The 27,670-nt window shown below is 40.2% G+C and overlaps 1 long non-coding RNA gene across 1 annotated transcript; it reads right to left on the bottom strand.

Moving 5' to 3' along the window:
- Positions 1–1,699: 1,699 nt before the first annotated feature.
- On the bottom strand, positions 1,700–27,043 carry LOC128377392 (uncharacterized). The gene is made up of 3 exons (XR_008323315.1): positions 26,999–27,043; positions 22,913–22,973; positions 1,700–1,733 (listed from the first exon to the last, which is right to left on the bottom strand). It is a non-coding gene; the product is annotated as an uncharacterized LOC128377392 (long non-coding RNA).
- Positions 27,044–27,670: the final 627 nt, after the last annotated feature.

The following is a 27,670-nucleotide window of genomic DNA, read 5'->3' as shown; positions in this document are numbered from 1 at the left end:
GGCAACTCCCTGGGGTCTGTAACCCCAAGTGTGGGGTGTAAGTGTTTTTAATAAACTTTCATGCATGCACACTGTAAAGAAAAGCAACATAAAACACTCGCTTATGACTCTTCATCACTGCTTCCACAAACCCACATTTTGACATATCCTTTGCTGCAAGACATGGTTGAATGCTGAGTCAGTGTGTGCACATACAGATATCAATGTGTGCACACACGTGTGTGTGTGTATGTAATCCCTGACTGACTCATGCTGCCCGCAGGTTGGTCACACTTGTGCACTTGTGTGAGACATCAAAGCAAGAAATGACAGAGATGGAGGGAGAATTAAACAAATGCGGGCTCCTCTTCTGCCACTCAGTGTGCAATACATCTGTGTCGCGGTCTGGAGGCAGGCCATCTCAATGCTATGGGCAGATAGCATCGCCACACATGACTGCAACCCACAGTCAGACTGACAGGTATAAACATATAGCTTTCACCAGACGAGAGAGACAGCTTGAGGGTACAAAAAAAGAAAGATAAACACTCTAAATCAACTATCTCTCTCTCTCTCTCTCTGTTTTACTGTCAGCTCCTCTTTTCTATTTACAGTTAAACAGTCATTCCGCTCTCCTGTACATTTTGAACTGACAACACTGATCACTGCTTTAACATCAAAAAACGCTTTATTGTGGACGAGGTACTGAGCCAAGGCCCAACTTCAAACAAAAAGAAATATCACTCTTGATGGAAACGCAAGTTAAGAACTTTCACAAATGTTGGTGCTTTTTAACCTCACACTTTCTTTCTCTACCTCATGTGTTTCAGCACTCATCATCCATCCTTTTCTTTTGTCTCTCAACAGCAGGAAATGATTCTGTCTCCCCTCGTCCTCTCCACCACTGACCCCCCCCCCCCCCTTCTCTCTGTTTTTCACTCCTCTCGAGAGGCGATGGCAGGAGTTGGTGTTTCATAAACTCTTTTCTGGTTTTCACATTATGTGCGGTCATTGAAGAATATGCTGCATCTTATTGCAACACATGGTGTAAGTTTATACAGTAGGTAAGCTGTTTTAATGATATTTATACTTCTGATCGTGTAAAATAAATATAATATATACACAGTATAATATCCTGCAACTAATGATTGATTATGTTTACTATATGAAATGTAAATGATGTCTTTAAATATTTTGTTTTTTTCAGTGGTGTAAGTCCATAACCCAAATATATGCAGTCCACAAAGAAAGATGGCAAAGACAAATGGAAAAATCCTCTTAATTGAGAAACCAGTATCTCAATTATCAGTAGTTTGCTATTTTTCACTACTTTTGCTTGAAAAATGACATAAACTTTTTATTGATTATCAAAATATATATTTAAATGTCAATCAACCGATTGGGTAATGGGCTTATCATTTCAATCTAAATAAGTTGTGTAAACCAATTACTATTTTGTGTGAGTGTGTATGTGTTTCGTGCACTAAGGTCTTCGGAAGGTGTTGTTGACCTCATCACAGCTCGCAACTGCAGTGAAACCTCACCTCTCTGCACCATGACTAGATAACTAGGACACACACACACACACATATCTGTAAAACCAACACACACACACACACACACACACACACACACACACACACACAGAGCTCTGAAAAACCTAATATTGTTTGTCACATTATGCAAACAGACACGTGTGTGTACCTGGTGTCAGAAAGGTCTGGAACATGAGAGTCACTGTGTGATTTCTTCACCTGCAGGGAAACCAGAGCAGAGGAAATGTTACTAAACATGCAACTGCACACTACATTACACACATATTCGTAAGAACCACTGTTTAGTGTGTCATAAACCTGTCTCATAAACCGGTGTTTATGAATCAGGATAATTATATTAGTATCCTGAACTGTTGTGAATCAAAACAAAATAAATTCCTGCTCCAGAAATTGCAACATGTTCAATTTTACTTAGTTTTTTTTATACTTCAATCTTATTAAAATACAAATATGATAAATTGAGACCTCGTGTTCCTGTTTGTACCCACCACCGTGAAAGAAGTGGTAACTGGCATGTAAGTGACAGATATTAACTTTCTCTTGTTCACCCGTGACCCCACTCCATCCTATGCTCAAGCCCCTTCCTTAACCCTTAAAGACTTGAAAGGTCATGGCGGGGTCATGTTAGGTCAGAGGGCTCACTCTTCACCCTTAAACAGGTCAGCATTGACACTAAATCGAGACTTGACTTTGGGGGTTAACTCAGACATGTGGTCATGTCAATCATTGTGTGCTGGAACTTTTCCTTCATCATTGATTTTTTTTTTTTTTTAAGAAAACACTCTTGGGCTTCTGCGCCTTTCCACCGCAGCTCCCCGCATTCACATACAGACTGGTTTCATGTGTGTTGCTGTGTGTGTGAGGGTATGCGGAGCTAGACGGCAGACCAGCGGTTCTCTATTAAAATTCCTCTCTCTTATTTGGAACAGGAACTAATTAGAACAGTAAATGCAGGGCGGAGCAAGAGCCAATGTGTACCAGCTGCCCTATAATCACTGTGTCAACACACTGCCGAGTTGTAGGGCACGCGCGAGGTGCCAAACACACACTCACACATGGAAATACGCATTCACATGGTCAAATTCATCCAGGCATCATATATTCGAGCCATTTGCAAATTATCGCAATCACAGGTAAGTATACAGAGAAAGTGCTTGGCCAAGCAGACACTAAACTCCAGGTATTTGGAAACTAGGACATTTCTGTGTGTGTGTGTGTGTGTGTGTGTGTGTATAGAGCACTATGTAGTGGTGTTATGGTTCTGATTAGAGGATCCTGCTGAGAGCGAATAAGAAGCAGCACTTAGCTGTTTAAGACAGGGTTCAAAGGTTAGCTAGTGCCCTCGTATGGATCACTTTACATACACATACACACTCACTCACACACGTACACACACGCACACAAGCCACTTTCATGTCACGTTTCATGCTTTACTGAAATTTAACAAGGCTGTCAGTCACGACATCAACAGCATGGCCGTGAGAAACTGCAATCCACATGTAACGCACACGCAGGGCTACATACAAACGTGGACGTACGTACAGCCTGCATGTGAATGCACACGCACACACATACACACACACACGGAAACACATAAACCCTGACTGTGTCTGTCTCAACATGATCTGTGAAAACACAAGCACACGCTGGCTTTGATCCTGAAAAGCTTTTATCATTGTGCTTTATCCATGCACACTTTCTCTTACTGATGACCTCTCTGTCTGAGTCCCTCACCTCTCTCAGTATCTCAACACTTTTATGTTTTTTTGTCTTGCCACACATTCAGTATAATTCTGTATATTTATTTGATTTAACTGTCTTTCCATCTTGAGCATTATAATCATTTCTTTTTGATGTATGAAAATGATCAGATACATTTTTTCCTATTCAGTTATCAAATCCTTTGTTGACTTGTTTAAAATTTCATTAGTAGCCACTTTTACCACAAAATGTTTATAATCCAATTGAGAGAGAGAGCCTTCTTTTCATTGTGACATCACTTAAAACTAACAAAAACCTGTCATGCGATAAACCTACAAAAATGCAAGCGCTTACTATTCCAATGAGATTATAAGGAAAGAATAAGTCTACTTTCCCCATCCCACAGTAAAACACACCCAATTTCAGCTCCAGTACCAGAACGAAGGGCCTCTAAGCAAACTGTTAGGTGGCCATGATGCCTGAAGGACCCATTTGTGTCATCTGAGCCACTTAAAAAGGCAACCTTTGACCTGGTTGGCCGGGTGACCGGTCTGGAACACAACCTGCTCTGCTACGGGGGACTCCCTGAGGGATAAATACAGGTACCCCAGGTAATTAGCACTAATAACAATAGTTTATTTAATGGAATCGCACACTGCTATGTAAGTGTTGTTGCTGACTAATGATATTTACCATCTTCGTGAGGCCTAATTTGAGCCTGAACGGCAATAATGAGAAGCAGTAGGTGTGAATCATAAATAAGTAGAAACAGTCCTAGTTTAGTTTTTTTGTGGTGTTCCTTTTTTTGTTCTGCTTTTGTTTGTAACAAGCTTAATAAAGAGTATATAAAATCACAAAAGCTGTTTCAACAATGTTTGTATTATTGTTTCTGGCAAACTATGAAAACTTTGCAGAGGAAGAGAAAAACAGAGAGAGAGAGAGGGGGAGAGAGAAAGAAGAATAGCACTATGTGTTTCTGGTAATAACCCAACCCATCTGCAACGGGACATCCGATACCATACATAGAGAGCACACACACACACACACACACACACACACACACACACACACACACACACACACATACACACACACACACACACAAAGGGTCTGTAATAGCAGAAGAAAATCAAATATACTATTTTTTTTTTTACTGTAGTACAAAATGATCATTTTAATTAATGATATAAAAATATATTTATTAAATAATCTCTCTGCTATAAATAATTTCACTTAGTTCAAATGTTTTAACTAGATGAGAAGATATTTTGCTGGATAAATTAATTAACAGAGCTGTAATCATGCATCAAACCTAAAATGCTGCAATAATAATTAACGACAATTAAGAAGTAGAATTTAAAAAATATAAAGCCAAAGCAAAAATAAGAAAAAATATAGTCTTTAATTTACGTGCAATTGATTAATTAATTTAACTCAAATAAATTTCAATGCTGTCACCTTAACATACTAAACGTCCTTTTATTTTAAATCCTCTGAATATTGCACCTATTTAGCCATATTATTGCTACATCAGATATTAAATAGCAATTCCTATCTTGCTTTTATATACAGCAGGGTTGAGTAATTTAAGTGTGACCACTACAAATAAATATATCAAAATTAGAGTAAAAAACTAGTTTGAACATAAAACACAAACGCACACACACAGCCATTCTTACCTCAGGGTGTAATCAGGTCACTTAGCAGTCCTTTACTTCCACAAAGCATTACAGAGCCGTACGATCCACCAGCTTCCCTTCAGACACAGGTTTGCAGCCCTCACACACACAGTCATTCAACTCAAACACAGTTAAACTTGTCTCTATCTACCTGCTCTCACTTCGTACTCCAGGTGTCACGTTTTTCTTGTTTTTGCTCTACAGGAGAAAATGCACTCTCTCTCTCTCTTTGTGTCTGTCTCTTTTACTTGGTATAATCATGTAGCAGCTGGAGGAGGGAGATAAACTGCATTTGAGCTACACTTTTCTCTTTCTCTCTATCTCTCCGTCTCTAAGGCCAATCCATGCACAGCTCCTGTCTTCCTTGACTCCAGTAATGGGGAACATTTCGCTTGTCCTGTTTCCCTCCTCCTCTGCCTCCTCCTCCTCTTTTTCGCTTCTCCTCCTCCTCCTCCACCTCCTCCTCCTCCTCCCCCCTCTCTAGCTCTCTTTTCTCTCTCTCGGCTGTCACTCACTACAGAGTCACTCAAGCATACATTTCAAACCGGGGAACTTTTAAAATATAACTTGCATTTTTTGTGTTGAGGTCTTAAGCAGAATTCCACATTGTACTGTAACTGTGTATGAAAGTGTTGCTAAACAATTCAAATACAATACATAACTCTCTGAAGAGTCTGAACACCTAAAATCAAAAACATCCGTGTATATAATTTTACTTCTTCTTGGAGTAAATCCTACTGATGGCAGCCTGATTACTTCCACAAAGCTAAAACAGTAAATGGAGATGTGGTGTGGATGTGATGTCAATGTCTTGCTGTGCAGTAGAAAGTACAGGCCAGACCATAAACTTCACACCATGCAATTGACCCCCCTCCTCCCTTAGACACACGCCACCACCCCTCCATCTCACCCACACTGCACAAAGTCTTGCGTGTACACCTGAGTGCATGAAACACACACATACAACCAGTCTGTGCTTAATTGAAACCACACGGGCTACACGTGTGTCTCATATGTGTCATGAGTTGGAGGGGTGGATGGGGGTCTAGTATCACCTTGGTGGCTACAAACGCACACAGACACACGCTGACACACGCAGACACACACAGACACACACACACACCTACACTATTTCTCTCTTTCTCTGTCCCCCTCTCCCTCAGCTGCCTCTGTCTGAAGATGGCACTCTTTCACTATGGTCGTCAAGGTGTTATCTGGGGAGGCGTACACCCACACACGCACACATATACACACATACAACATTAAATGATCACACACTAATACGCACGCTTAAACCAGGCCAGCTCCAATTTCTGATTTCAACAGTATTTCACCTCACTAATCACATTTTAGGGTCAAAATTCAAAAGGAAAAAAGCAATAGCAACAAAAAGCTTGCTTATGTATAGTGACAACTACTCATGTAGAGATGTTAGATTTTACTCTTCCAGCTTTTCATTTATCTGTTTCTGAGATTTCTGCCTCCACAAAATACAATAGAGGTGAAGGGAAATGTTTTTTTGTGGTGCTCGCAGCTTGTGAAACTACATATAAGGGATTAGTGCGTAGGATTTAGTAGTTTGTAGCTGTATTTAGTACTAAGGTTGCAGATTGCCCTCCTCTTCCAGGCATGTAGATGAACCTATGGTGGCTGTGAAACTTGCAAAATAAGCAAAAAGGCCTTCTCTAGAGCCAGTGTGTAGAATGTGTGGATTTAAGACCCGATGAGCTGAGAGTCAGGAGCTAGAACAGCCTGTGTAAGACAGAGGCTGAACTGAGGGGCTGCATAAAGCGCTAGTGTAAGATGAACTTTAAATTATGCAAAGATATACCCGTAGAACCCCAGAATAAAAATATAGTTGTAGTATTGTAAAAATATAGACCTTGAAATATGCTTGTTATTCCCTCTTTAAATGAAAGTCCATTGACCTCAAGAAATTTCAAAACCTTGGCAAATAAAACCAAGAGTATCAGCATGGCAGGATTTTAAAAGGTACTCACCCTTTAATTGTGTCTACATTTAAAAGCAAGCTGAAAATATATCAGGTGTGTGACTTTACTTATGCTGAAATGTGCTACACGAATACAATTTCAAAGTCTAAAAGTTACTGTGCATCTACAAGGCCGAAGAGAACAAGGAAGAAGACTCAGTATAGGGAATGCAAACAGGCCAGGGGACCAATTTGGAACAGGGCAACCGTTTCCAACTGTGCACCAGCCACCTTTAGCTCGGTCACCATGGTGACAGTATGCGGCCGTGTCCCACAGCATTTATCCCCCTGCCCCAATAAACACCTTGATTGATAGACTGCCTGTGGACCCCTGTGCATACATCAGAGCAAATGTCTGTTGAAAATGTGTTATACATGCACACCAACATGCAGTCGTGCGCGTGCTGGACGTTTGAAAGTGTATGTGGAGGACTAGCTGTCAGAACAGATTAGGGTGTTGCCGAAGCGCTTGACAACTCAAGCACTTTATTATTAGCAAGGCAGGACCCCATTGGGAGGGGGTTGTCCAAAAACATCCCCGATGAAATATTTTCACAGCAAGTGGAGAAGGGAGCGAGGGAGGCGTCCTAAAACACGCCTGATGGAATACAAAAAAAGAAGAGAAGAAACAAAACAGTGGTGTGGCATGGGCAAAAGAAGCGGGTAATATATTATATGGCTAACTGACAGAACTCTCTTTGGTTTTTGTTGACATTAAGGAGTGTTTTAATTGTCTGACAGAGGTGCTTCGCTCCTTTGAGAACAACTTTGTTCTTCAAGTGGAACAACAGTAGTTTATCTCTCCCTTTGCAGACAGTGAGGCAGACAGAGACAGTCTGTTCTCTTCTTTATCTCTTTTATCATGTTGTTGGTTCTTTTCATTAATTTTGAATTTAGGATTGTTGGGCTTGCTAAAAATGTATCTCCAAACATTCTTTTACATTATTATTTATTTGATTCTATCAGCATTTCCATGACTTTACATTTGTTGTAGATTATTTTAATTTATTTTTTTGGTCATTTTAAAGCCTTCATTGAAGATAGTAGAGAGAGATGAACGAGAGAGATTCCTCAACTGGACCAGGGATGTTGCAGTTAACCTTTACAGCTGCACTAGTGGCCCCTGTGTTTTTGAGTTAAGTAACTGTGAAGGGAATAATTGTATGAATATTTAATTATTATTGTTATTATTAATGCTTGTGTAAACTTGCGAAAGGTTAAAATGCTTAGTCATAGAAATCATATGTGTGCATCACAACAGTATGTTCCTGTGTGAAAGAGAAACAAAGAACATATCTTTATTCTGTTTGGGAATAATCATGCTAGTGACAGTGACTCCTAAAGGCTGGTGTGATACTGATTAAGAAGTTCCTCGGAGGTCAACCTCCGTTGAGGAAGGCTCATAAACAACTACCGGGATGAAAAGAGACTGCCTATGATGATTATAGACAATGATTTGAAGGACGCAGTGTCTAAATTATCAGGATGTGTGAAAAAAACAAGTGATAAACAAGGACCAGAGACTTGTAGGCAGTTACAGTTTTGGACTGAACACTGTGGTTCCTTGAAAATGACAGTTTCGGTTTGAGTCAATTGAGAGATTACAGGTAAGACTTGAAGAACGTGAATGGTAAAAAGGGAAAAACGTTCAAAGTTCAAGGTGACTTCATTTATACCCGTAGGTAGATTTGTTCTGCAGTAGCAGGAGAGAATGGTTACATTACACATAGACAGTAAAAAGACAGGACACATACAGAGGATAATTTAAAAACAGCACAAACAAACAAACAAACAAACAAATGAAAGCAGGGCTGGATTAGAAGGCATTTTTTGCTGTGGAAAATGGAGGCAGAATATAGAGACGCACAACAAAAACGAGAAAGACACAAAAATCAGTTTAAAAGGAAGGAGGGACTAATCAATGGCCCCAGTTCTCTTTCCAGAGAAACTTCGATCTCCTCTCAATGCCAGCCGTCTGTCAACGCAAAACTCCAGGTATGCTTCCAGACCAGCCACTGCCACAACCAGAGCCAAGTGAACCAGACAGACGTTCTGACCTATTTCAAGGGGTTCAAGATGTGCTGAACCAGATAGTGATGGTAGAGTCTTCAGTCAGTTCACCCTCATCACCATCTCCTTCATATTAGCGCAAGAAACTGTCAGAACAATCTAAAAAAGGAAACGTCTTTATAATGTCCAGATGTCTCCAACCCCAAACAAGACAGTGAATAAATAATGTATGTGTACTGCCCTTGGACATGTTAAGAAATGACCTCTGTGGAAAGTGACCTCTCTGACATATGCAGTGAAGGGGGCCAGGAATATGTAAATGTCCTGCAGCAAACCATCAAACAATACAAGCCCACCCTGCAAAAAACTGAGATATATGTTATGGCAGAACTGAAAAACTGAAATGGGGGAGAGAACAGGGAGACTTCCCCGATGAGGATCAACGTTATGACATGAGGGTTGGTACCTAATACAGAATGGCTGCTGATGGATTGTGTGAGACTAAGAACAAATAAATAAAAATGAATACTCTAAACTAAACTGACAAATCTAAAACAGAAAATGAGTAAAATAGAAGATACGAAAAACTTCTTCTCAATTTATCATTTGTTCCTATATTATCTGTGTTCATGGAAACCCCTACATTCACAATATACTGCATGAATAGTAACTTTTGAGAAGGTGGAACCAGTAAAATGATGAATGAATGATTCAAATAGTTGCTGTTTAACTTTCGGTTAGTCTACTCATCAATTAATCTATTGCTTCAACTCTAAAACTGCACAAACACACACACACACACACACACACACACACACACACGCAAGCACAAACACAGGCATCCACACGCACACACCTGTGCAATATGATCATCTAGCCAATATCGGCTGGTGTGTGTCAACCACAAAACACACTCATAAAGGATGTTACTCACCACACAAACACAACCTCCATCTCTATCGGCCCTCCATATTATCTCTCTCTCTCTCTCTCTCTCTCCCTCTCCCTCTCTCTCTCTCTATCTCTCTCTCCCTCTCTCTCTCGCTCTCTCGCTCCCTCTCTCTCTCCCTCTCTCTCTCTCTCACACACACACACACACACACACACACACACACATACACAGCCTCACCCATTTACCTGTCCCCTCAAAGCTCTCCATTTGTATGAGTGGTTATCGGTGTGGTAACCCTATCCCCTTCCTTTCATGTAAAATACATTGTGCTGAGCCTCCTCCCTCCCTCTCTCCCTCCACTGCTCTAACTACCCCCCCAGCCTGGGGAGGTGTAAAACTATCCTTTTCTTTATGCCTCCAAAAATGCCCCTTTTTTCAGGTGTAGTAGAAGGCTATAAAAGAAAAAAAGAAGTAAGGGAGTGAAAGGGAAGAACAGGGTGAGTTTGTGGAGCAGGGAAGAGGTGGAGGAGGAGGTGGTGTTGGGTGGGTGAAAACATCTCTCTCTCTCTCTCTCTCTCTCTCTCTCTCTCTCTAGCTAGGTGTCTCTCTCTTTACCTGTCTATTCTCACATGGCTTGCCAAGAACTGCATAGTGTAGCTCAGAATTTTAAGGACACAGAAATGTAAGCACACATGCAGCTTCTTCACCTGAAGTATCACATTTTTGAGCCTTTGTCTTCGAATTGCCCACGGCAAGGAAAAAAGACAAAGTTGAGCTGAAGTTATAGTAGAGATGATGGCCTATATACTGAATCCCTGAGACAATAGACGATAAGAAGTTGGGCGACGGTCTTCCCAAGAAAAACAACATAATCAATCCCCTCAGCAAGTGCCCCAATACAATACGTTAAAGGGACAAAGCTCTCTAACAGTTAGTTTCCTGTTTTCAACAGGGTCACCAATGGATTCTTTTCAATTCATGACAACAATGAACATGATTATTCCCTAACCGTAACCATGTCATTGCTATTGTTGAAACCATGACGATCCCGATTTCAGCCATAGTAAGCAATTGTTTTCAGTAGAAAAAGCTCTAATAAAGCCACAATATACTACTAAAAACTAAAAAACAAGAAACATGTTTAATAAATAAACTTACTAATATGCATTTTTTAAATGTGAAAAACAGTTCACATGCAACAGTCAAGACATTTGAGTTGGGTTAACTCACTGATATGTGTTTGAAGATATGTGAAAAAGTTTAGTACAGTCTAGAAATTGAGTGTGTAACCAATGTCAAAAGAGCATTGACAGATTCAACAAATAAACAGAAAGAAAGGGGTTTGAATATAAAGACAAAGACAGTTTGAATATATTAATGTATTACTTATGTAACATTAACAGTACAAAGTGTTTTCATATATTTGAATTTGAATTGCTTAATTTGAATAATTGCATTAAAAAACTGAATTTGAATCACATCATTTGAATTTGTATTGTTCAATTTGAATCATTGCATTGAAAAACTGAATCTGATTTGTATAATTTGAAATTGAATTTATTAGTTTGAAACTGAACATTCAGTTCTCAAAATTCAAATTCAGTACTCAAAATTCAATTTCAATTTTCGGTGACAAACATCCGGGTAGTTGAGGCAAACATCCGGGTAGTTGAGGCAGAGCAATCGAGAATCCGTTTCATGGCGGGTGGCAACAAATGACCACTATGTTACGTACTCAAAAAACGTATGCTGATTGGACGAAGAGGCGTCCTGTGTATCTGAGTTCGATTGCAAATTATGGACTGTTCATATCTTTGTAAGGGGGTAAACTTACAAAATCAGTATTATCTTGTAGCGGCTGCTTAACCCTCTGTAAAAAACAACACTTATGTTGCATGGCAGTTCCATTGATGAGCAGATGAGCTCCTGCCCATTCCCTTCCATTTACTCAATGCAACCTCTCAGAATGTCATGTTTAACATTTAGTGATGTTAGTGGTGTACCATATCTTAAATAAATCTCATAACCTTGTTTCAAAGCCAGCTCAGTGTTATGGCAGAAAGTTGGAATGCAGAAAATATTGGCCATGGATCTGGCCTTTCTGAGGGAGGATGACTCAGCGTCACACTGTCCTGTGAATCCATAGAGTGCAAATCACATACAGAGCACACAGGAGGTGTCAGGGCTGCCCTCTAAGAACTCTAAATAAGCAATAGTCCTGTGTAATACTCTTGACCGCTGCTTTTATTTATTCTATTTATTTTATTCAAGTGCAATACCTTCCACATTATGTTACTATAGCTGCATCACATCTTTTTATTCTATGTCATCCTTTTATTTGATGTCATCTTTTTTAGTTGCGTGTGAGTCATGTTTTTATCTGGTTGTCATGTTTTTTATTGATCTTCAAACCACACATGGAGTGGCACCTATGTAATCTCATTATATGCAAAATATAATGACAATAAAGCTTTCTATTCTATTCTATTCTTTTAGGGGACAATGATTAGTGTAATAGTTTGTGGTACATACACTGCTCTGCCCGTGTCATTATCATTCAATCTATAGAAGTCATCAAAGTCATCATCTTTGTACTGAAGCCTTATTTCTGAGGTGATGGAATAAGCATCTTTGATAGCTTCAACCAACTCATTCACAGCTGAGAGAATGCCACCATTGAGAGAAAGTTTTTTGATTTCATGGTCAATGAGGACCTGGAGTCTCACAGTTTATTCCAAGTCTGCAGATATAGAGGAGACAAAAAACAGACATGATACTGTGGTACTCAGCACTGGAAACAGATGTCACCATGTACTTTTCTGTGAAAGTATAGGCTGACAGAGGACAAACTAAAACTTTGTTGTTGTTGAGTTGAGTTAGTGTTGTGTTCTCTACATGAAATCCCAGATAGTGCTCATCATACCAGGAAATATGTGTTTTCACAATGAAATGTTCACTTTCAAAATCAGAATCTGATCAGCTCTGATCATAATCTCTGCAAAATCATTAAAACCAGCAGTACAACCATAGGTCACAATCATGTCTTTAGTGTATCTGGTTAGGTGGAAGGTGACCATGTTAGCCAGCTTGAGACCAACAAGGGGACAGACACCTGATTGAATTCTAAACATCTGCATGTTCAACATCTAATGGGGCTGATGTTATTAACACTCAGACAGGCACTGCTGTTGTAGTGTGCAATCATAAGCTGATGCTTTGTAGCAAACAACAGAATTATTAAAACTGGATAGTGTTCTACGAAGTGGTGCTTTGGGAGTAAATGTAATCAAACTAATCCCTTTCTGTAGGCAATATAGTTCTTTGGCATTACTGGCAGGTGAACCAAAGAATGACTTGTGGCAGCCATTGAATTTCCACATGGTACCTTGACAAACATCAGCGGAGGAGTCCAGATTTAAAAAGAGCATGGGAAGTCTAAATGTGTAGGTTTAGATTAGGCTAGCTAGGTAGATAGGTTAGGCTAGTATTAGAATATTAAATTAGGGCAAATCATAGAGACAAATACATAGTACATGGTCACTAGTTAAACTGAAGTACAAGAAGGACTGCGAGCCGAGCTGCTGCTAATGTTTGCCTAGCTTGTTTCTCTTGTGTGCGTAGTCGAGGGGTTAAAGGGGATATGATGCCATTGACAGGCAATCAAATGAAACAGACCATTACCTTGATTAAAATGATGGATTTCTCTAGGTTTGAAAATTGTTGGAAACGAGTCTGTGTGATCAATATTAGGAAACTCAATTAATGTCCAGATTAACACACACTACTAATTTACTAAAGTATCTCTACTTTCACTCCAACAGGTGCAAAGTTTGAAACTACCACAGCATTAATGGCGCCAGCACACGATACGTAATACAGCTATGGGCCTGGCGAAGCAGAGGACACACCAAGAGCAAATAGCCACTTTAATTGCGATGTCGGACTTAGTAATATAATAACTGATATAATAAATGAACAAATACAAATTGTATATTTACTTGTCTTGGGTGGAGTTTAATTCCTTTAATAATCCAGGTAGCTGCCAAGGAGTGCTGATGAATGAGGACAGCAGACACTTCTGTTGCTCTATATGTGGGAAGATCATGGCTTGTAACATTTTACATAAGCACTTTCACTGAGTTTTGTGAAATCAATTTATCATCAAGAGTAATAAAAGTCAAAATTGATTGTAGAAAATTAGTTTTTAAACACTTAATTAAACACACATAGAAAGGAAAATTAATTTATATAGATTTTAAATTAAATTAATATGGACAACACCACTGAAGTCAGACAACAGCAGACAAAGTGGATGTGTATGATACAGTCAGAAGCACCTCAACAGCAACTGAATGGAGCTTGTGTTCAGATTATGAGCTTTAATATAATGTTATAATTGAAGATGATAAATCTTGAAATATAATGTCTTGTGTTTATATCTTTTATCAGTTTATACTGTTTGGGGAGGAAGAGTAGCAGAGGAGAACTGTGACTCTCCATCCTCCTCTCCATCCTGGTGGTCTTCATATCTGCTATTTAAATTGGCTCCTCATTGTCTCAGAGAGTGAGGGGATCATGGACATGATTTAATGCAGCTTTACTCAGTGGAGACAAATGAAAAGTCACTGATGGATGTGTGTGTGTGCAGGCCGGTTCTGCACTGTTAATTGTGAAACGTTTGGCCTCTACTGCCCCTGCTCAGCTAATCTGATGAGAGTGATTAAAAAAACAACTGGGGGAAACCTAAACCAGTCCATGGTTGACCAGGCACACACACACACCCCGACACACAGGCCATCACTCTTGTCAGTTGGACAGAAACACACTCAAGAACACACAACCCAATATAAAATGTCTAAAGGTGCAATCTACACAAGAGGCTACAAAGTCAGGCACTGGGATAGATGAACACTACAGTAAACTGAAGATTCATTTATTAGCTTGATGCTGACTGACACACACAAACACACACACACACACACACACACACACACATTTATATATATATAATGATATCTTATAAGATTTTGGAAAATTGTGTTGGGAATATTTTTTTACTATTTTCTGACAAAATATTTCATCAATCTTTTGGGAAGGAATAACATTTCTAAATACATAATCTAAATGACTCACAGCTTCATACTGCATGATGTACATGAGCAATCAGAGCTTAGTCACCAAGGTAGACGTTGTGACAGTATATAGGATATAATATTACAGTTACAATGTCCTCACTCTGAAACCATACCTGTCTGTTAACAATGGTAATCTGAGTTGAGGCTTGATTTAGATATTTAGAAGAAATCTATCTCAGTCTTTAACAATTTTACGGTACATCAAGCAGTGCAGGTAAGCCAAGCACTGCAAATTCAGCCAAATATTGTTCAAACCTGCTGAATCTTAACTCAAATTCAAGACATCATTAAAAAAGACCATACGATTTGAGTGACCTGTATATAGGATTGAAAGAAATAAAGAATTGTGCACACTGTCCATCACTTCAACTCACTTTAATCTAATCTTAAAGTGAAAGCTTCTAAAAATACCAAGTACATCAAGCTGAACTTTGGCTAAATGTGTATAAAATGATGTTATAAAGATTATTTCCATTTGATGTGCAGCTGCACTGATTTAAAACAAGTCTTGGGTTTGAACAACAAGCCAGCACAGACTATATATGATATTGTCCAATAAAATGATTTTAACCAACTTAAATATCATTTTGGAAAAATGAAAAGAGCATTTGAAATGAACCAACTTTATATGAAGTGCATGTTATTGTAAATGAAGGAAAGACATGGAGAGTAGAGTGAGTGGACTGGAACAGTAAGAGCTCCTCTCTGCTGCTGTGTGGGACCTGCAGAAACACAACACCACCCTCCTGCACCGCCCTTCTTCACCCCCTCACCCTCCCCCCATCCCTGACCCGACCACAGCTACCGCACCCCCCGCCTGGTCCCCATACCACAGCCTTCTCCCCCCTGAATCCACCAACCCAGCTCCCTGAGCACCTCCACATCCCACCGTGAAGCGAAATCAATGAGATCTGTGTGTGTGTGTGCATGTGTATGAAAAAAGATCACGTGAGAGAGCAAAGATTAGAAAAAAGTAAAAGTGCACATGCAAGTGTGTGTGTGTGTTAAAACAGAGTCTGAGTGCCTCTGTCTGCATTTAGGATGGTCTGAATGTCTGTGGTGGTCACAACTGGAGTTTGTGTGTGTGTTTGTGAGCCTGTGTGTTTAAGTGCGTGTCTGTGGCAGCAGCAGCAGCAGCATCAATAATTAAAGCTAATCTCATTAGGCCTCAGATCCCTTTCAGACGCTTTTAATTAAATGATGAATGGCCTCCCAGCTGCCTGTTAAATAATGCTGCTTATGACATCAGAGTGTGTGTGTGCATGTGAGAGGTACAACATAAGGTAGATAGCCTTCAAAAAAGACACATATCCTGTAATGGTGTGTGTGTGTGTTAGTGTGTGTGTGTGTATGTGTGTGTGTGTGTGTGTGCGTGGAAGGAGAGACGTCCAGCAGACAGATAGGTATGCTCACACACACATATGCCATCTGCTCTCAGATTCAATATGCAGCCAATTATTAGAAGTTACTGCTGCCCTACACTTCACGGAGAGTGAACAGGAGTGAAAAGTCACAATCTGTTCCATCATACCAAGCCTTGAAACACTTCATATCATCTTCCCAATAAAATCACTCAAAATACCATATGTCTGCGAAAAAAGGAGTACAGATTGAGGGAGAAGAGGATGTATGTAAGTGTGAAAAAAGACAAGAGGGAAGGGCAGTGAGTCTAAAAAGGGGACAGTGAAGAGCTTGGGGGAGTGAGAGAGATAAAGATAAAGGTAGACAAAGAGGGAGAGAGCATAGGCCAAATTAGAGAATGAGAGCAACAGGTAAAGCAGAGGACAGGTACGGGTGCCAAAGCGCCCCAGGCTCCAGACAGCATGGACCTGGCTATGAGAACTCCCATAATCCCTTCTGTTTCTTATCCCCCTTCCACTCTGCTCTGCTCCCCTCTCTCCCTATCCCTCCCTCCCTTCGTCGTCCACCTTTCCCCCGCTCTCGAGCTGGCTCTGTATCGGATTGCTGCCTTCACAATAGGCCCTGAATCATCACTCTGCCCAGAGAGACACAGGGGGAGACGAAGAGGCGGGCAGGCGGTGGAGAATAAGAAGGTGGGACAGACAGACAGAGAAAGAGAGAGAGAGAGAGAGAGAGAGAGAGAGAGAGAGAGAGAGAGAGAGAGAGAGAAAGAGAGAGAGAGAATCAAGGACGAGGAGAAAAAAAATCTTTATTGTTTTGCTTGATTATGGAGTCTTAATAGATTAGCACAAATTAAAAATAATATATATTAGCTCTTGATCTTATCCTGTCCACCTATCAAATGTTAGCACAATGTTAAACTTTCACTGACTGATAATACTACCACAAAAATTACATGAATATTAATGTGTAATATGTAATGTATTGATATGTAATGTATTGATGCATTTGACTACAATCTTTTTGTCATTGTGGTCCTTTTCACAACAATCTTCCCATCATAAAAATAATCCTGGAACAATGAACACACTGCAAAGTATACAAGTCAAACCATAAAAATATTATGTCTCCCTACCTTTAAAGCACTCAAATACATTCTTGAAAACATATGCACAAGAATCATAAACAGTCCACTTGTTCTAATTAAGGCAGAATACTACCAAAAATGGAGTATTATGTTATCCAGATACCTGGCAAGTTCAATCAAGACAGATATCTGGAAGACAGATTTTGTGCAGGTTTAGAGTAGTCAATTAATTGATTATTATGAATTTACTGCTTTTCTTGTAAATTGATCTAAATCTTTGGTTTCTGGACTGATGCTCAAAGAAAATGAGGAGTATGTGGTTGTCACACTGGGATTTTTTGACGTCTTATAACTTCAGCTTCATCATTATTCACTATCATCTCAAATGAAATGTAGTTTTCAGTCAGGCATTAAGCATGATATATCAGAAGAACACTTGGTTAACAATCTACAGGCTAAGACATAACCGGGAAATAATATACGGATTCCCACGGAAGAAAAACAAACGATAAGTACTAAAAGAGTTGATGAATTAGATAATTAATCAATGATGTGAATGATCATTCATTGAATTTCTGGTCTGGAGTATAAGGAAGTATACAGACCCAGGTCACAACCCATCTGGCCTCATCGACCCCTGTGCTACCTCTCTGATTCTCCGCTGCAGAGAGAGAAATCCAATCTCCCAGCAGAGCAGCAGAGGAAGTTCTCGCGGCGGGCAGGGCAGGCAGGTTCCTCCGTAACCAAAGCACAATTGTTGCAATTTCATTTCCTTCCCAGCAAAATGAGGAAATACGCTCCTTTTTTGTAACCAATGGCAGATGAGTGTTTGGCCAGAGGAGCAGGCTTAACAAAAGGTGGGCTGTGCTATCAGGAGTACTATTTATGGAAGCTGGATCAAAGAATAAAGTGTTTTTATGTCTCACTTAGGACTACCGGTCATGCAATGTCATTTTCAAAGAGTTTTTAAGTGCTTGGATGAATTCACTGTTATTACTGGTATTGTTTCTTGAAGGCTTCAGTTCTATTCAATGACTATCGCGTAGAACACGTTTAATAGAGAGAAACGTAACATATAGCTATAACGTACTTTTTCATGGAAACTCAGTCGGAACTCTCGTCAGGAAACATTGCATCCTGATTGACTTCTATTAAACAAGCATGGGCGCAAAATGAGACAGTCTCCACTTAGATGACCTCAGCCGTCCCCCACCGCAGAAACTATATGCGTATAACAGAGAAAGAAACACCTACACACACATACTCTCACTCAGACACACACAGCAGACACTCAAGCACACATATCGTGTGGTTTCCTGTCTGGTGCGTTCCTCTAGAAAGCCCACGCTGGTTGCTCTGGGTTTCTAGATGGATTCTCCAGTCTGTTTGGGGGGTTTGACTCTGTAAGACTGCGATTGGCTGAGCGGCTGTCTGTGACCTGCTGACCTCACACCTAGCTGGCTTTCCTTAGCCAGCCAGACTCTTACATATGAGTTATGTATTGGCTGACCCAAGGCAAGAACTGAGTGGGTTTTTAGGGAAAGGCAGATGCTCTGATTGTTCCAAGTATCTTAGTCAAGACTGAGAAGCTTTCACATGAAAGAAGGATTACTTTGTCCATTTGCTGTATTGACTCAGTTTCACAAAATTCAGCATAGTTCTGCAAAAGGACAAAATACACCATTTGCAAATATTAAACGGTTTGACATTTTGGGAAAGGCATTGTCATATCTGTACAGTAAATACAAAACTACAGCCAGTTGTCGGTTAGCTTAGCTTAATTAGCACAAAGACTGGAACTGTGGAAAGTGGAAAGACTGGAACTAAATCAGTTTACCAGCACCGGTAGAGTTCACTAACTAACATGATACATCTTGTTTACTTTATCTTTCCAAAAAAGGGTAAAAACAGTGAGTTGTGGTAGTCGTTTCCCCTTGCTTCCACTCTTTATGCTTAGCCAAGCTAACCAGCTGCTGGCTGTATGTAGCTTCATAGTTAATGGACAAACATGAGAGAGGTGTCAATCTTCCTATCTAACTCTCAGCAAGAAAAGGGAATAAGCATATATCTCAAAATGTTGATGTTTTTCTTTGATGTAAAGACACCAACATCATCCTGATGAGTTACAGCGTTTGCTGCAGTCTCCACACCACATTTTCTTCCTTTGTAATTTGTATGCTTCTCCTTTGCCATAGTTATCAGCCATAATTCAATCAAGAATAATGACTTTTATGTCGTGAAAATATTAAATGTCCTAAATGTTTTATTCCCCCAGACTGCGGTGACTAGAAGTCTGAAAGGCAGACTCTCAGCAACACTCAGCTGTCAACTAAACATAAATCTTACAAGAATCACTGTACACTAAGCTGAAATTGAAGTGCACCTCGGTGCCACAACGAGGATGCCAGCCTACTAGAGGGATGCCAGGAGGTAGCTGTTACACTCCACACTCCTGTGATCCGTCCACATGCCTTGTCGCCGGGCAGATTTTGAAACGACTGTCTATGACGCCAATGCAATCTTGGCAATCAGGGTTGGGCCGTGCTCGCATTTAGCTACTGCTGCTGCATGTAAGTTTGTGTGAATGTGTCTGTATGGGGTTGTAGGGGTGAAAGAGGGGTGCAACCTGACCCCCTTCCTTCTCTAACTTGGTCCATGCTCTCTCTCTCTCTCTCCCTCTCTCTCTCTCTCTCTCTCCCTCTCTCTCCCTCTCTCCCCCCCTCTCTCTCTCTCTCCCTCTCTCCCTCTCTCTCTATCTCTCTCTCTCTCTCTCTCTCACTCCGTCTTTCTGTCTCACTCACACACACGCTCACAGACTGGGACAGCTGCCATACTCTGGGCCTCTCCCAGTGCACCAGAGGAAAAGGCTATGGCTAAAAGAACCTTTTTCCCCCTCTTTTTTCCTCCTCCTCCATCTCTCTCACTTTTTTCTTCTGGTGGCCGTGCATTAAAATCCTGCAATGCTCCCTGGGGTCCACAAACACCGCTGCTCCCCCGTCTCTCCCTGCTTCCTCCACCAGACTTCAATCAGGGCTCTGTCGGATCAAGAGACATTGAGGGACTGTGTGTGGAGTTTGTGTGTGTATATCTGTGTGTGTATACTAAAGACTGCTTATACAGATTTACAATCTAATTAAATTCATGATAAAACATTTATTCCACACATTATTAACAACAACAAGTTGTCTCTTCATCCTCATTTCACAGAGTATCACTTAAAAAATGGTTATCACCTTTTCTCCACAGCTAAACAAGTATGTGACAACAGGTGGAGTGAGACAGTTAAACAAGCTAAAAGTAGCATTAAGAGGCTAACCACTTTTGGCGCTGCCTCAGGCTCCTTCCAGTGCTCCCCGAGGACCACAGACGGCAGGCTGGCCCTCGGCAGGCAGGCGGCCAGTGAGGACGTATGACCATAACCCAGATGACGCGCAATTGAGGTGGTGGGAAAAGGGCGGGGTGGAGGAAGTAAATGGAAGGGGGGACTTTAAAGGGTAGAAGGGGACGGGCAGTATCAGGTATCAACAGACAACTCCCCGAAACTTTGTGTGTGAGGTCTGTGCTGTTTTCTTAGTCACCCGAGACACGCCTGTTTCAGAGAGAATTAGCCATTTTCAGCTAATATATGGAAAAATAAGAGGAAAACTTTCTGAGGAAATTAAATTCACTCGTAATTTCGTGTTTGGTTCAAATTGAATTTGTAAAAGCTGTCATTTGAGATTCAGGTGTAATCAAAATGAGACAAAAAGTACAAAACTACAAATGAAAATTTCTATTTTATCTAACAAAAAGCAATTTAAAAAATGTTCAAACAGGAAGACCTTCAGTATACAAAGCTATATTGTAACATATGTGTAATGTTTATGAATATCTTCCTCATTTTGGTTATTTTATAGGCCGTGTGACAGTTAAATGAAAGCTTCCTCTTACTTGGGCCAACATTACCACATTACTGATGATACAGAAATGCACACACAATTTTGTCCACTCCATATATATCAGCGAGGGGAGAAGAAATATTAGACACACATCTCAGAATAACACAATATAATTCAACAGCACCACAAACTACAGACTCCAAAATGGCCGTAAAGTTGAACATTTCCAGCAAGCGCTGGACATTAAAACCTTCATGATGTCAGGATTTATTGCAAGGCTTCTTCATTTTAACTAGATGTACCATTAACAGGCAGCTGAGTATAGATCATAGACTGTACACTCACAATTTGAAATGATACTGACATACTAATTGAAAAGTTCAATCTATAACCACACAAAAAAATCTTTAATTCATGCATATAAACAGTTTATAAACTATTCCTGTTTTGAAGCAAAAACAAAAAGACCAAACATTCCCAACAGTCACAAATCTCAGCTCTACAAGCCTTCAGCTCTGTGTGGTATGATTAAAATCTCTGTCCACGCTCTGAGGTCTCATTTCCAACCTCAACAATTAATCAATGTCTTTGAGCTGCAGCTCAAATTCACATTATAAATGATATCACTGCCCTATTTAAAGCAGGTGAAGTAATTGTGGAATATGGACATCAATATTTGATATTTTGGATGGCAGCAAGACAAGATGGATGCTACTCTCTCTCTTTCTTTACTTCCTTCTCTTTCTGTCTTCTTTTTTTTATTCCTGTGTTTGTGTTTTGTGTGTGTACTGTATGTGTGAGTGACAGTACTCCACTGGGGTCAGCCCGTAATCTAAGCCAGGGCGAGTCTGACAGAGCAACACAAAAAGTGGGGGAAAAACAACATACTTCATGTGCTCTGTCCCACTTTGCGCTATTATTACTGTCGAGGCTGGCAGGTCAGAGGGAGAGAGGGAGAGAGAACGAGGCATGATGGAGGAGGAGGAGGAGGAGGAGATGAAATTACACCTGTTCTGGTGGCTGACTAACGACTTTGAAATGCGAGTGGACCTCGCTCGCCGCCAAAATCATTTTCCCAACAATACAGCCTGATCTTTAAACAAGCAGAACTAGGACGCTGCACTGATGTGACGCAGAGGTAGCCCGCTGTGCTGAGACACTAACAAACCCTCAGGCTCAGTGTGTGTGTGTGTCTGTGTGTGTGTGGGTGTGAGTGTGTGTGTGTGCGTGAGTGAGGTCTAAAAGATATGATGCAGATAAAAACAATTTTGTTTAATTGAAATGCGTGTGGATTCACTTGTATTACATACATTCATATGCTTACAAAATTCACACACACACACACACACACACACACTTCCAAAATTGATGTCTGTGTCCAACATTGTTTCTAATGAATTCACTCAGACTGCTGCCATATGGTTACTGTACAGTCACTGAACCACATCTGCTGTGTGTTAGCGCGCGCACACACACACAAACACACACGCGCACCCGCACCCGCACACATACACACACACACATCTCTCCGTTGCTCCAATACCTCATACTTGTGTGGTCAATACAAGGTAAAGTCACCCACCCACCCACACACACACACACACACACACACACTCACATGCATACAGTAGCCTTTAACTCACCATCTGTTCGTTGAGGTCCTGTGAGGCCTCCATGGCTTCTTACGTTGTGATCCGCCACACACTACAGGGGCAAAAATGAGACAATAAAATGTGTGTAAGTGAATATAAAATGAAATCATCACCTGTTTCTATTTACCTGTGCACAGGTTTAATAGTAAATGATGAGCTCTGCTTACACTGCGTTGATGGAAACCACCAGCAGTTTGAGGGTTTGCTAAATGTAATAAATGATATATTGTGGATGAAACCAACCACCACACTGTATGAATTCCTTTTGTTTTTCATGTCTGTGTGTGTCTGTCTGTTAGACCCCTATGTCAGTGTGTTTATGTGTGAGCAACAAGAGACTGAAGGAGGGAAGCGGCAACGTTAACTTCAGCATATCATCTTCAGCCGAGGGTGAAGTGGAGAGATAATTGCAGAAGTAAATATCAACAATGAAAATGGAGAAGTGTAAATGATATGGCTGGTTGGCTGGCTCTGGACCACAGACACAGTGGCTGGCTAGCATGCGAAGACAGTGAGTGACCCTATTAATACCAGACAGGAGACAGGTTGGTGCAGGAATCAGGAGGGACTGTGAGGCTGAGATGATTGTCTGAAACTTGCAAGTGATAAGATGTGGTGTTGCAATAAGGATGTTGTGTAAAAATGAAAAGACAGAATTTTTTTTTGCTACCATCGTGCGCTGCGACAAAAAGGTCAACTGAAAGAATGGAAAACAATGCCATCATCCCAACAGCACAGCACAAAATGGCTGCTCTCTGCTATATTGTGCAAAGGCGGTTGGAAAAGTTTGACAGCTGAGCAAAAGGATAAGGTGCAAAGACACGCACACATGCAAAAGTCCCTCCCTGTCATTAGATGTGTGGTTCCCAGCAAACTTGGAGTGAGGAGTGATGGTGAATCATATTTTAAGAAAATCATTAGTTTTAAAAATACATGCTTTAGCTTGATTTCATTCCAGCTTACAAGCCTTTCTCTGCACCTGTGCTTTGATCCAATTCAAGCATGCTTTCTTTTCTGCACTATGTAATCAAGTCATTGTGGTATACAGTATGTTCAGCTAAGTGAATGATTTGTTCTTCTTTGGAATTTGTGTGTGTCAAATTCGAGCCTACTTGAGCACCGAAAAGAGAAGAAATCAACGTTATCAAAGTGCATACTTTACAGTGTGTGTGTGTGTGTGTGTGTGTGTGTTGCATGTGATACAAAAAACAAAGGAATAGAGCTTACACACTTAACTGACTGATCACTGTTTTAAATGACAGTGCTATCCAAAGTGTGCCCCATACCACATAGTGCATGAGTTACATTATATGAAATGTGCAACATAAAGTAGATATCCTTTAAAGAAAACACATATCCTATACTGGTGTTTGTGTGTGTGTGTGTGTGTGTGTGTGTGTGTGTGTGTGTGCTTGTGTGCTCGTGCGTTGCTGAGTTTTCTGGCTCGATCCTTTAAACTAACTGGCATCCTTTTAATTTTTCATAGCATTCAGCTCCTCCTCGCCTGAAACCAAAGACAATAATGCGTCTCTCAGGTGAATTGATTTGTGCCTGAGCCTCCCACACGCACACACACACACACGCACACACACACACACACACACACACACACACACACACACCACCCTCCTCCCTCCCCACTCCCCCCACTTCCACCCCTCCACTCCTCTCCCTCTCTCTCACCTTTGTGGAGGACAGACTCTCTCTCTCTCTCTCTCTCTCTCTCTCTCTCTCTCTCTCTCTCTCTCCATGTTTATTCTCTTCAATCATGGATGTAGTGGGCAGTAAACTCAAATAAACTAAAATTTGTTTTATGAGCAGTTGAAATGTTTGGCTATGTTTTGGGGCATATTAAAATGATAGATTTATACATTAATGGCACATTTTGATACACACAGGGAGTATCAAAGTATTGCAGCTTAGAATAAGTCTTTAAAAAGTACACATTTCTGTTTTTAAATATACTTACATTTTGTTAATTGCTGTTATTTTTGTATCTTCCCACACATGACTACTTTGCATGGCCTTACAACCATCCAGTAGGCCAGTTAACCTGACACTGAAGGGAATCAATAATGACTGCCATTTCCTTCAGCGGCCCAGAAGAGAATTATATTTCTCACTATGGCTATTGACAGCGACATAAGAAACACATATGGGACAGCGGAGGATTAGAGAGTGGACTGCACAGCCACAATGTGGTAATTTCACGCTATAAAAGCCGAAGAGGAGGAGAATGTTGAACAAACCGCAGACTGCTGGCTGGAGAGGTTGTAGTGAAAAGTCACAGTTCGACTGAAACTATATTGACGTAGCAATCTGTTTTTTTTTTTTTATATGCATGAATAGATTTTTTTTTAAAGACACTTCATTTCTAAAGTCAGTCAAGGAATCACCTGCCAAAACGTGTTTTTTTAATCACACAATTTCGCTTATTCTCTATGAGCCGTTGTGCAGTGCAGTTTGGCACCAGCTTGAATATCTTAATTGAGCCGCGTTATTGTTAATTATGGGATTCAAATAATACAATTTTCACGAACCTTATTTAGGCTTAATATTTTACCAAATCTATATATTAAAAAAATAATAATAAAGAAAAGAAAAAAAAAACATCAAAAAGAGTAAATGAAAAATTAATAGAATCACTGTCTGTCTGTGTGTGTGTGAAGGTGTTGCTTTATTATTGGCGAACAGTGATGAACTTGCTTAAATATTTTAATGTAGACTACTGCATCCATCAGTATAGAGAACATTTTTCAGTTCAGTCTTATTGAACACAAGTAATTCCAGTATTTATCACATCAGAAAAAAATAGACAAAGGAACAAAACAAAAAGGAGTAACCATGATAAAAATACGCTTTATCATAAACTGATGACAATAAAGGCATATTTCCCTTCCTCATAATGCAAAACTTCAAATTACATTCGTGGTATATATTCTAAATAGCTCAGTTAATTCATTTTTTAAAAGGCCAGAACATTTGTTTCAGATGTGCAGGACTTTCCTGGAATCTCCACGATCCAGACCCCATCCATCTCTTGCGCATTAATGCGTGTTGGTTAAGTATGAGACCTTAATGTGAAATCTAATCTGTATGGATTACGGGGCAGTAGGCCTATCAGATTTTGAGTCGGCGTGCATAACTTGTCATGTCGTTAGTTGCAGGCCAATAGCCAGTGCCTATTCAAGCCCTTACAGCCCGGCCGTGGTATAAGATTCCCATTTCCTACATATCAAATATAAACACAAACTCCACGTGGGATGAGAGGGGAGATCGGGAGAAACGGTGGACGCGGCGAAGGATGCAGCAGCAGCAGCTGCAAAGGGGGAAAAACTCCTCCATGTGTCCACTGATGAAGTCCCAATACGGAGATGTTGAGACCACACTGACCTGCATTCAGTGTTCTTTATGTGGCAAATAACTGCCAAATACAAACTCATCTATTTTCCTCAAATCTATTTAACGTTTTTTATAGAAAAAAAACAAAACACAGATATAACATCAGTTTGTCAGAAGAGTCTCTGTTTAAATTCTTGTTCATTTACTGTTAAAATATATTTGTATTAATCTGTAAACGGTGCGTAAAGACTGATTAGGTTTAACCTGCCGAGGTCTCGGGAAGTGATGAAATTTGGGCTCATCCCACACTGACTCAAATGAAAAATGCACAAACTTAAAATATGACAATTATAGCTAGCTACATGTAGTCTCTTTTGAAAAAAAAAACGGGGAAAAGAAAAGGACATTAAATTACAACAGTTTACGCAAATAAATGTGTGTAAATTATAAATTGAAAATCAACCTGTTAATAATTAGTTGTTAGAGACAAGTCATTGTAGACTGGGGGATGTTTTAAAATATGCTTTGTTAGTTATTTGTAAGAATTCCCTGAATGCATCAAACTGAATCAAAGCTAATAAAGTTATCTGTAATAGTCCTCAAATTTCAGCCACCTGATCTGTCACTGACCTGATAACCTATTTGGCAGAATAAAACAACTTTTCTGTTGGCTAAATGTCTGAAACAAAATAATAATAATAATAATAAATTCATTAAATTAAAAAGTCAACATACCTGTGTTCAAATTATTTTCACAGAAAGAAAGAAATCAGCTCCCAGTTTTCCTTCAAATCTTGCAAACGCTCATAATCAAATGCAGTGCGGTCGCTGCACAGCTCTCCCTGCTGTTTGCAGGCTGTCACTGACTGGATCAAAACACTTCAGCCACTGCTGGCCATAGCCAGTAAGAGTCCAAAAACGAACCCGAAGAGTTGTCTTGACTCGAGCGGACAAATTTACAAAGTCAAACCCAAGTCCTGGGACTCAATTTCGGTGACCGGGCTGCCCACTTCTGCGGGAAACACCATTATTTTCAGTTCGCGTCTTAAGTTTGAGCACCAGGCTGTTCAGTGGCATTAGACTCAACTTCATTATTGAGGACCGCGCTGCTGCGCATGCGTCCAGCTGCCATGCGGACACTATTGGGCAAGTGTCCAAAGGAGTAATGGGGTTCAGAGGGGAGGGAGGGGGATACTAAAATGACATTCTTATTAATAGTTTGGCCCAAATGACGTGCTCATAGTTTTATTTATCCTATCAGAGCAAAAACAATATGCACTCACTCACTCACTATCTATCTATCTATCTATCTATCTATCTATCTATCTATCTATCTATCTATCTATCTATCTATCTATCTATCTATCTATCTATCTATCATGTCCTATTATCTTTGTACCTGTTCTA

Source organism: Scomber japonicus, chromosome 17 (genome assembly GCF_027409825.1).
Source record: "Scomber japonicus isolate fScoJap1 chromosome 17, fScoJap1.pri, whole genome shotgun sequence".
NCBI lineage: Eukaryota > Metazoa > Chordata > Actinopteri > Scombriformes > Scombridae > Scomber > Scomber japonicus.
The sequence above is the reverse complement of the archived record's forward strand: the minus strand, read 5'-3'. Positions and strand labels throughout refer to the sequence as shown.